Source organism: Chionomys nivalis, chromosome X (assembly GCF_950005125.1).
Source record: "Chionomys nivalis chromosome X, mChiNiv1.1, whole genome shotgun sequence".
Taxonomy (NCBI): Eukaryota; Metazoa; Chordata; class Mammalia; order Rodentia; family Cricetidae; genus Chionomys; species Chionomys nivalis.
Genome location: NC_080112.1, coordinates 136026002 through 136036622, shown reverse-complemented (window position 1 = coordinate 136036622; position 10621 = coordinate 136026002).

The window sequence follows — 10621 nt, the reverse complement described above, 5'->3', positions numbered from 1 at the left end:
GATGCCTGTTGAATGCCTATATTAAGGAGGTGATAGCACTAGTTTCACTCCAGATTTGACTGCATGATAAAATAAAGCCTTTGATTTATCCCCAGCTCAGATTTTCCTTTATCTGTGGAACTCTTGGAAGCTAGAGATTTCATTATCTCTATATCCTCAACACTTAAAACATTAGACTAGTCTAAATGAAGCTGAATTATGTTGGGTTGAGTTGAGCACATTTTTAAAATTTATTTTATTGTATTTATTTACTCAGTCTGTATGCACATGTGCATGTGCAGGTCAGAGGATATCCTGCTAGAAATGCTTCTCCCTGTCTACTACCTAAGTCCCCAATATCAAACTCAGGTCATCGTGCTCAGCAGCAAGTGCCTGTACCCATTGATCCAGATCACTGGCACCTGGTGGTACCAATTTGAAAACAATACTGGGAACCCAAATATTAAGGAATCTAAATGCTTAGTTGATGAAATTGTGCTGGATGGATGCCTGACAAAGACAAATGGGGGCAATTCTGAGCAGAAAGAAAGCATGTAGAGAGAATTGGTTTAGCAAAAACAGTCTGGGATTATATAGAGGATGAACTGAATTTCTACTCATTCTAATATACTCCCAACCAATAATATTCCCAGTAAACATTCTCACAGTCTTCTTCCACTCACTCCATGCAAGCCTATAAAAGTAGCAAGCACATGAGAATATAAGTCAAGAGCTATCATTTTTAACAGACATAATCCTGATTATCTTTAATATCCTTACTATGTAAACAGAGAACTCTTGTAAATAGGCATGAAAAAACTAACACCAGCTGGACCACAGGAAAAGAACATAAATAGAAATCTCACAAAAGAAAAAAGAGACTGACAGATAAATTAGTAATGTGATGCCAGTTTTGCCTATCAAATTGTCAGAGACTATAAAATTAATACTACTTGGAGTTTGCAAGGGTTTAGGAAAATAGCACTCTTATATTAGGTGTTAGAGTGGAAATTAGTATAAGGCTTCTGGAGAAGAAAATTCTCAGATAAGAAATGACACAAACAGCTAGCTGCCTGAATAGTCACCTAAAGTTTCTCTGTAATGTTGGGGTATTCATCTTTAGCCTACAGGCCTAGATTATCTGACAAGCTTTTTTGTGAAGCAGGATGTTCCAAAGGACTGTTCTACCTTGTCTTGGAAAAGTCCTGAAGTTGCTTTCTTTTCTGTCCTGCTTGTTCAGTTTGGACAGCACACTGTCAACAGTTGAGGCAAAATGGCTAGCTTTTGCCATAAGGAAAGCAAACTCCATATTCTTCGATGCCTGTCATCCTTTTTTGAAGTAAATAATGCTTCCAGGAGCAGATGTGTCTCACTATCATGAAAAGCATTATATTATTGAAACATTTTAAATACCATATTCTATAGGTCTTTGAAGTGTTTGACAATCACCTATCTGTTTAAAATATAGCTCTATATGATCTTGAAACCATACCTAACATGGCTATAAGTTTGATTGTTATAGATGACTGTTAACCAGTATTTCTTTATTATCTTAAATAGCTATAAAGGACTAAAACTTTACATAACATTTTTAGATGTGCTGCATAGGTACAATATTTTATACAAGAATAGAAACATATACAGCATAACAAAAATAACCTTAAATTTGTATAAATAAATAAAAATACCATACTAATGTAAGATGTTTGAGACTAATGACTGTTCAAAAATACTTCAAAAGTTTAACAATCTACCCTTTATCTCATCATTTCCATATTATATCCTCATTTTTTTACCCTTTAGAAATAGATCCTTGAATATAACTCCTTTGTTTAGCTTTTTCTTGACCATGACCAATAACAACTTGTAACCAACCCCCCTAAATGATGACAAACACTGAAGGACCAAAAGCCACTCACCCCACCTCTTGGAAATGTGGGTGTCATGTTCTCTAGAATCTTCCCTATTGTCTGGGGGTATTGACATCTTTAGGAGATCCTGAGAAAACTAGGATAATGGTCAAGTCCTGGACAAGCTTGTCATAACATTTGTTGTCCGTCTCTGTTCAATGGGAAAGTTCAAGGCATATCTGAAGTCTTGACTGAAGAAGTCTGTGAGGCTGGCCCTTCTCAGCCAGCAGCCTTAAAGCTGTTCTCTATAGAACTCTGAGAAAACTACAACAAAGGCACTCTGAGAGGCTGGATCACCCGCGCCACCCATTTTTATATTTTTATTGATGTTTGGTCTCCTTGCTTTGAAAATATACGAACTTTTAAAGGCAGTATATATATATATATATATATATATATATATATATATATATATATGTGTGTGTGTGTGTGTGTGTGTGTGTGTGTGTGTGTGTGTGTGTAGACATGTTGTAGTCACTGCAGTCATATGTTCATCACAGATATGGTTCCTAGTTTATGGCCTGCAAAACACTGGCCCTGTTTACAGTTAGCTATAGATGAGGAGGTCTTGTGTGCCCTATGCCTTACTGCTGAACTATTGGCTACAGAGGATTATGTTGTTAGCTGTATATCTACTGGGGAGCTCACCAGGAGCCAATGGTTAGTACCAAACCTAGAGTCACACAAACAGTTCTGGTTAAACTCAGAGGGTCACAAAACAAAACGAAAAGCTGTTTATATAGGAAAGAAATCTGTAGGAAATGAGACTGACAAGTAAGTGAGAGAGATGGGGCAAGAATAATCAGAATTATATGCATGTACGAAATTGTCAAAGAACAAAAATTTATAAACCTGACTTTAAATATTTTCTCATTTTATTCAGATTATTATCTTTTTAAATTAAATTACTACCTTGAATTTTCATTTTGATGCTTGGGTTTTTATTTTTCTAGGATTTTTTTGTGCAGGGCATGGTCTCATTTAGCCTAGGTTGGCCTTTAACTCCTGGTCCTCTTGCCTCTACTTCCCACATGGTTGGATTACAGGTATGTGTTAGAACATGAGACCTATCCTGAAGTTTCTACATGTAAGCATCACCTTAGCTTTATTGACCTAGAATTTGAAAACAATATGAATTCTAACAATTATGTTCTTTTGCATAGAACAAACACTTTTGCTCTTCTTCAAAATGGTACCAGTTTACTGGGAGGTTTTTATAGTCTTTATGTCTCCTTTATTATGTTTCTTTCTTTCCCCTTCTCAGCAGTAATTCCCTCTGTGCATGTACTTGGCTAAAAGAAAGTAGGCGTTTATAATCTGCCAGGAACCATTGAGGATAAGAGTGAAAGAAGTTAATCATGTTGAGTGCAAACAAGTGAGTCTAGGAAGCTTTCCTATAATAAAGTTCATTCAGTCTTATGCAAGGATTGAGTGATATCTAGTTTAGCTAATATTGTGAGTTTGGCACTCAAAGGTGACCATATAAGTTTAAACCATACACAGAGACACAGACACACACGCACACACACAGACACATACACACACACTTCTCTGATTAACCTGTAAAGATTTGGTTTGTTGCCTGCAGGATAAGGTCACATTTGAGTCAAAGAAACTGATAATGCTAGGAAAACATTTTAAAGAAGCACAAACAAGGACTGCTTTCTCTCTCTTCATCAAAAAGGGCATTTGCTTAACCTTCTTTGTAAGATAAGAGAAAAAAATTACATGAATAGCCCGCTGTGTGTGTATCTGCTCACAACATTACCACTTAAGATCTTTATATTTTTTAAAAAAAGATAATTTCTAATTTCCATACTCCTGCGTCTAGATGAAATTTAGTTAGTTCATTCTCTAAGACCATAGTAACTAGTGAAATATTTAAAATGACAGGAAATAGAAATAAAACTTCTGAACTCTGGCATAAATGGCATCATCACTAGAACAGGAATTTTGAATCTTGGTTTTCTGCTAAAGCATCTATGGTTGAGTTTGCAGATAACATTAGTCACATTCTCCAGGTGTGGTAGTTTAAATGTAACTGCCCCCATATGCTCATAGGGAGTGACACTATTAGGAGGTGTGGTCATGTTAGAGCAGGTGTGACCTTGTTGGAGGAATTGTGTCTCTGTGGAGGTGGGCTTTGAGGTCTCATATAGGCTCAAGCCACACCCAGTGAGATAGTTCACTTCCTGTTTCCTGTAGTATTCTCGGCTCCTTCTTCAACATCATGTTTGACTGCATGCCACCATGCTTCCCACCATGAAGGCAGTGGACTAAATCTCTGAAACTATAAGCCACCCCATTAAATGTTTTCCTTTATAAGAGTTGCCATGGTCATGGTATCTCTTCACAGCAATAGAAATCCTAACTGAAACACCAGGTATTCTTATTTTGTGTTCTTCTGTGCCAGGTAATTGCTATCACTTTCTGATAGACTTGTGAAAGAGAAGGTATCCATTTCAGATGTGTTTGTCTTCTACTTTTTGAACTTCCCTTTTGCCACAGGCACTGTGCAGGCACTTTTATCCCCCAAAGGATAGGTATACTAATATTTTCTCCATTTCAAAATTGTAAAGATTAGTGAACAAGGGCATTCAGGTGGTTTCCTGAAGACAAAGCTGGGCAATTGGGAGCTAGTGGTTCTGAAGCAGGGCCTCCATGCTAATGTGCTTCATTGAACTCATTGACATTATTTGTACTAAATAAAAATTAAAGGCTTCAATTTCCTTTCAATTATTATAGCAGAGTACCTGTTTATCACTGTATACAGTTTTAAAATTCTTTCTACCTCTTGCACACCTGCCTGACTGAATTGTCATTGTTTTATCAATTTATTTGAATCAATAAAAAACTTTTAAGCAAACATGAGCCTCAAACTACTATGTCCATGAATTTATAATCACTCTGTAATATTCCAAGTTTTCCAGCGTCTTTCTTTCTTTGTGAAAATGTCAGCTTCACCCCTTCCAAGTACAAAGATGGCCACATGGAAACTTTCATTTTTCTTTTTTATGATTTATTTATTTTGTGTACATTGGCATTTTGCCTGTGTTTATGTCTCTATGATGGTGTCAGATCTGCTGGAACTGGAGTTATAAACAGTTGTGAGCTGCCATGTGGGTTCTGGGAATTGAACCCAGGTCCTTGGGAAGAATGGCCATTGCTCTTAACAGTTGAGTAATCTCTCCAGCCCAAAACTTTCAACTTTCTAAGATTTAACAGAAGAAATTAAGAGAACTAGGAGTTCCCCAGTCTGCCCTTTGTTGTCAGATTTTGCAGTTTACACACAAATCTAGAAAATAGTGTATGACACACTATACCACTGAGCTACATCCTCAGCCCTTAGGCGGTTTGTTTGTTGGCTTGAGAGTCAGAATTTCACTCTATAACCTGACTGCCCTCAAACTCTCTGCAATTCTCCTTCCTCAGACTCCCAATTGCCGGGATTTTAAGTATGAGCCATCTCACTCTGCTGCCAATCCTTGGTTTCTTGAGACAGGATCTTCCTATATAGCTCAACCAGCTTAGCCTTGAATTTTTTTGTGAAACCCAGGCTAAGCCCAAACTCTCGATTTTCCTGCCTCCACTCCTGAGAGCTGGAATTATATACATATACCCACCAAACCTGGCTCTATCAAATCTCAATACGAAACAAAGGTATCTTTCTGTTTTATTTGATTAAGAAAACCAAAAGCCTAGGCAATAGAAGGACATTTTATGCTTTTAAGTATATATTTTTTTCATGTTTTGATTCTGCCTCTCCTTCTATGTGATCATAAAAAGATGAAACATTGAGGAACTTTTACAGAGAAGGAAACTGAGACCTAGAAGTCTCGTCTCAGCTTTGTAAATGGAAGTGAGAGCTTGTTCTAAATTTTTCACTGAAATCCTCTTTATCCCACCACATGCTGCCTCGGAATATCTTCATTTCAACTTGCTTTTTTTTTTTTTTGTCATTCCAGACATTCCTCAGACTTTCTAACTGCTCAGTGAGAAAACTGTGACTACAGTTCCCTAGTAGAAGCAACTTCCAAATTCTAATGGGCTCCTATTTGCTCCTCCTAACGATACTTAAACACCACTCTGCTAGTGTTGATTTTTCCAGATCATCAGATAACAAATTGAGTCACTTCTGTGTTCCATGTGGCTGGGACATCCAGTTGCTGACTAATGGGACATTCTATGGAGGGAGGGAGGGAAGCAATTATGGTGCAAATCAGAGAAGCAGATACCATTTTTTTTTTCATACAACTCTGCCTAAACCTATCACATCAGTATAAACAACCAGTGAGAATCGTCCATGTCTCTGCTACTTCTTCAATTGTATGTCTTTTTTATAAATCCATTTATTCATCTTATATGCATGGTACATGCATGCCATGGCACATGTCTGGAGGTCAGAGGACAACCTACATGTGTCAGTTTTCTTCTTTCACCCCGTGGGGGACTGGGTGTCAAACTCAGGTCATCAGGCTTGGCAGCAAGTACCTCTACCTGCTGAGCCATCTTGCTGACCCATCTATTTTTTTTAAAATTATACATGAGGGTTAGTGAGATAACTAATTATGTGAAGTGCTTGCCACACAAGCTTGAGGAGCTGAGTTCAGATTCTTAGCACCCACATAGAAGCCAAGTGCAGCTAATCCCAGCACTAGGAAGGCACATCCCTGGACTTGGCTGGTCAGGCAGACTAACCAAATAACTGAGCTCCAGGCTCAGCAGGGAAGGTAGAGAACAGTTGAGGCAGACATTGAAAACTGGACATTGATCTCTGGCCTAAACATGCATACATATGCACACTATATAAAAATTTAAAAGGTCATGGAAGCATGATTACCTTAAGGCACACAAGGAAATTAAAAGCAGAATATCCGGTCCAGATTTTTGACACTCCCTGATACAGAGCTGGCTTTCTTCCTTTGCATAGCAGGCAGACTACTTCAAGTAGTTGGCCATGTGTGAAATATTGCCCCGTGCTGGGTTTTCATCAGGAAAAACAACAGAACCCAAGTTTCCTCATGTGTGAAAAGCAAAACAGAATATATCCCTCCAAGCGCTGTGAGTACTGTGGGGTAAAGCAATGGAAACAAGGCCAGCACAGGTCTAATGCATAGAACATGCTTCTGAAATAGCAGGACATGGAGTGGACATAGAGTTCAATGCCAGGGTCACTGTCATCACTATTGGCATTCTGTTGCCATGGAGCCTTCAGCTACAGGCTTCTCAAGGACACTCTCAGCTCTAGAGAGATTCCTATGCTCTACAGCACATTCCTTCCTGGGTAGCCGACAAAATGAAAACACAGATGCATAAACTCATGACCGCTTAGATGCAACAGTTGGCAGATTTGATTGGTCACCTTAGTCACACAGCTCCCTGTGGTCTAAGTTGTCACTATCCCCCACTTCTCTCACCTCTGGCCACTCCTACTGTTGTCTCCTCCTTTTCACAGGTGAGAGCCACAAAGCACACACAATAACCACCACCACCCCCTGCCACCACACAGCAAATTCTCAGAACCTGATTCTTAGGGCCCCACCTGCCATACAAAAACACTGGAGTAAAGAAACAGTTGGAGTTTGAGATTTAAAATTATTTGTAGTTTTGGATGGAAATTTTATATCTTGCTGAAACCTATTATTATTAAAATATATAGAATGCACTTGAAATTCAGAACAACTTTCAAAAGCTAATTCTTCAAATCTAAAACTACTGGTAAGTAGGACTAGAAAATTAGATGCTGAGAAAAGTGGTCATTTGGAACAAAAGTAGTGGGTGTAAGCCTTACTTCCTATATTATTTTCTAAAAAATTTGAGTTACATGTGTCTTTTTGTAGTATAAGAAAAGAATAAGGCAATATGGATATTTAACTGATTTCTACCTAACGAGATTTTAAAAGTAATTTCATCAGAGTTTTAAATGAAAACTTTTCATATTTTTGAGAAAAATAAATTATAAAAATAAAAAATACATAAAAACATATACCTCATCACAAAGAATTAGTAACTTTATTATTGGCAAAATTAACCTTTCACATATTAAATCTAACAAAAGCTTAACACAAAATATCCAGGAAATATGGAATACCATGAAAAGAACAAATCTAAGAATAATGAGGATAGAAGAAGGAGAAGGAGTCCAACTCAAAAGCACAGAAAATATATTTAACAAAATCATAGAATAAAACTTTCCCAACCTAAAGCAAGATATTCCAGTGAAAATACAAGAAGCTTACAGAACACCAATAGACTGGATCAAAAAACAAGTCCCCTCACCACATAATAATCAAAACACTAAACATACAGAATAAAGAAATAATATTAAGAGCTGCAAAGGAAAAAGGCCAAGTGTCATACAAAGGAAGACCTATCAGAATAACACCTGACTTCTCACTGGAGACAATGAAAGTCAGAAGATCCTTGTCAAGCATTATGCAGACATTAAGAGAACACGGATGCCAGCCCAGACTGCAATACCCAGCAAAACTTTCACTCACCATAGATGGACAAAACAAGATATTCCATGCAAAACCAGATTTAACCAATACCTAGCCACAATCCCAGCCCTACACAAAGTACTAGAAGGAAAACTCCAAACCAAGGAAGTTGGCTACATCAACAAAACACAGACAATTGATAATCTCACAGCAGCAAATCCCAAAGAAGGGGAAAACGCACAAATTAACATCACCAGCAATGAAAACTAAATTAACAAGAGATAGCAATCACTGGTCATCAATATCCCTTAATATAAATGGACTCAACTCACCTATAAAAAGACACAGATTAACAGACTGAATATGAAAACAGAATCCATGCTTCTGCTGCATACAAGAAACACACCTCAACCTCAAAGACAGACATGGCCTCAGAGTAAAGGGTTGGGGGAAATGTTTTCCAATCAAATGGACCTAAGAAACAAGTAGGTGTAGCTTTCCTAATATCTAATAAAACAGACTTCAAACTAAAATCATTCAAAAAAAGACAAAGAAGGACATTTTATATTAGTCACAGGAAAAATCCATCAATAGGAAATCTCAATATTGAACATCTATGCCCCAAATACAAGGGCACCCTCATATGTAAAAGAAAAACTTCTAAAACTTAAATCATACATTAAACCACACACACTAATAGAGGGAGACTTTAACACTCCACTCTCACCACTGGACAGGTCAGTCAGACAAAAAATTAACAGAGAAATAAGGGAACTAACAGATGTTATAGCTCAAATGGACTTAATAGACATCTATAGAATATTTCATCCAAACATAAAAGAATATACCTTCTTCTCAGCACCACATGGAACCTGATCTTCAAAATATACAAAGAACTCAAGAACTTGGTCATCAAAAGAATAAATAACCCAATAAAAAATTGAGTACAGATCTAAACAGAGAACTCTCAACAGAGGAATCTAAAATGGCTGAAAGACACTTAAGGAAATGCTCAACATCCTTAGTCATCAGAGAAATGCAAATCAAAACAACTCTGAGATTCCATCTTATACCTGTAAGAATGGCCAAGATCAAAAACACTGATGATAACTTATGCTGGAGAGGTTATGGGGTAAAGGGAACACTCCTGCATTGCTGGTGGGAATGCAAACTGGTACAGCCCCTTTGGATGTCAGTGTGGCGATTTCTCAGAAAATTAGGCAACAACCTTCCTCAAGACTCAGCAATACCACTTTTGGGTATATATCCAAAGGGTGCTCAATGGTGCCACAAGGATATATGTTCAACTATGTTCATAGCAGCATTTTTGTCATAGCCAGAACGTGGAAGAAACCTAAATGTCCATCAAGCAAAGAATGGATAAGGAAAATGTAATACATTTACACAATCGAGTACCACACAGCAGAAAAAAACTGAAATTTGCAGACAAATGGATGGATCCAGAAAACATCATATTGAGTGGAGGTAACCCAGACCCAGAAAGACAATTATCACATGTACTCACTCATGAGTGGTTTTTAAACATAAAGCAAAGAAAACCAGCCTACAAATCACAGTCTCAGAGAACCTAGACAACAAGGAGGACCCAAAGAGAGACATGTCTCTAATCTACATGGGTAGTAGAAAAAGATAAGATCTCCTGAGTATATTGGGAGCATGGCGACCATGGGAGAGGGTTGAAGTGGTGGGGAGAGGCAGGGAGGGGAGCAGAGAAAAATGTAGAACTCAATAAAGTCAATAAAAATAATTAACCTTTCACAAAATGTGTAGTTCCTGAAGAATGGCACCCAAGGTTAACCTCTAGCATCTGCATGCATGGGCATACAAATGCAAGCACACATACCATAAACACAAAAAGAAAAACTAATGTTTAATAATATCCTCTTTCAGCTATTTCTTAACATTCACATGAGGGGCTGGAGAGATGGCTCAGAGGTTAATAGCACTGACTGCTCTTCCAGAGGTCCTCAGTTCAATTCCCTGCAAACACATTGTAGCTCACAACCATCTCTAATGAGATCTGGTGCCTTCTGGTGTGTAGACATACATGCAGGCAGAACACTGCATACATAATAAATAAATCTTTTAAAAATTCACATGAATTAGATGAGGGAGGGCTCATAAAGCCCCACCTCTAGCTGAGGAGCTATTGGCAGTTGATGGCTACGGAGGGAAGGAAAATCACTTTTTGGGGGGAGCTGGTCACTGGTAAGTGGCCCTTGCTCCAGTGGATGCCCACTCATACACAGATGGGCAACACCAAGTGGACCG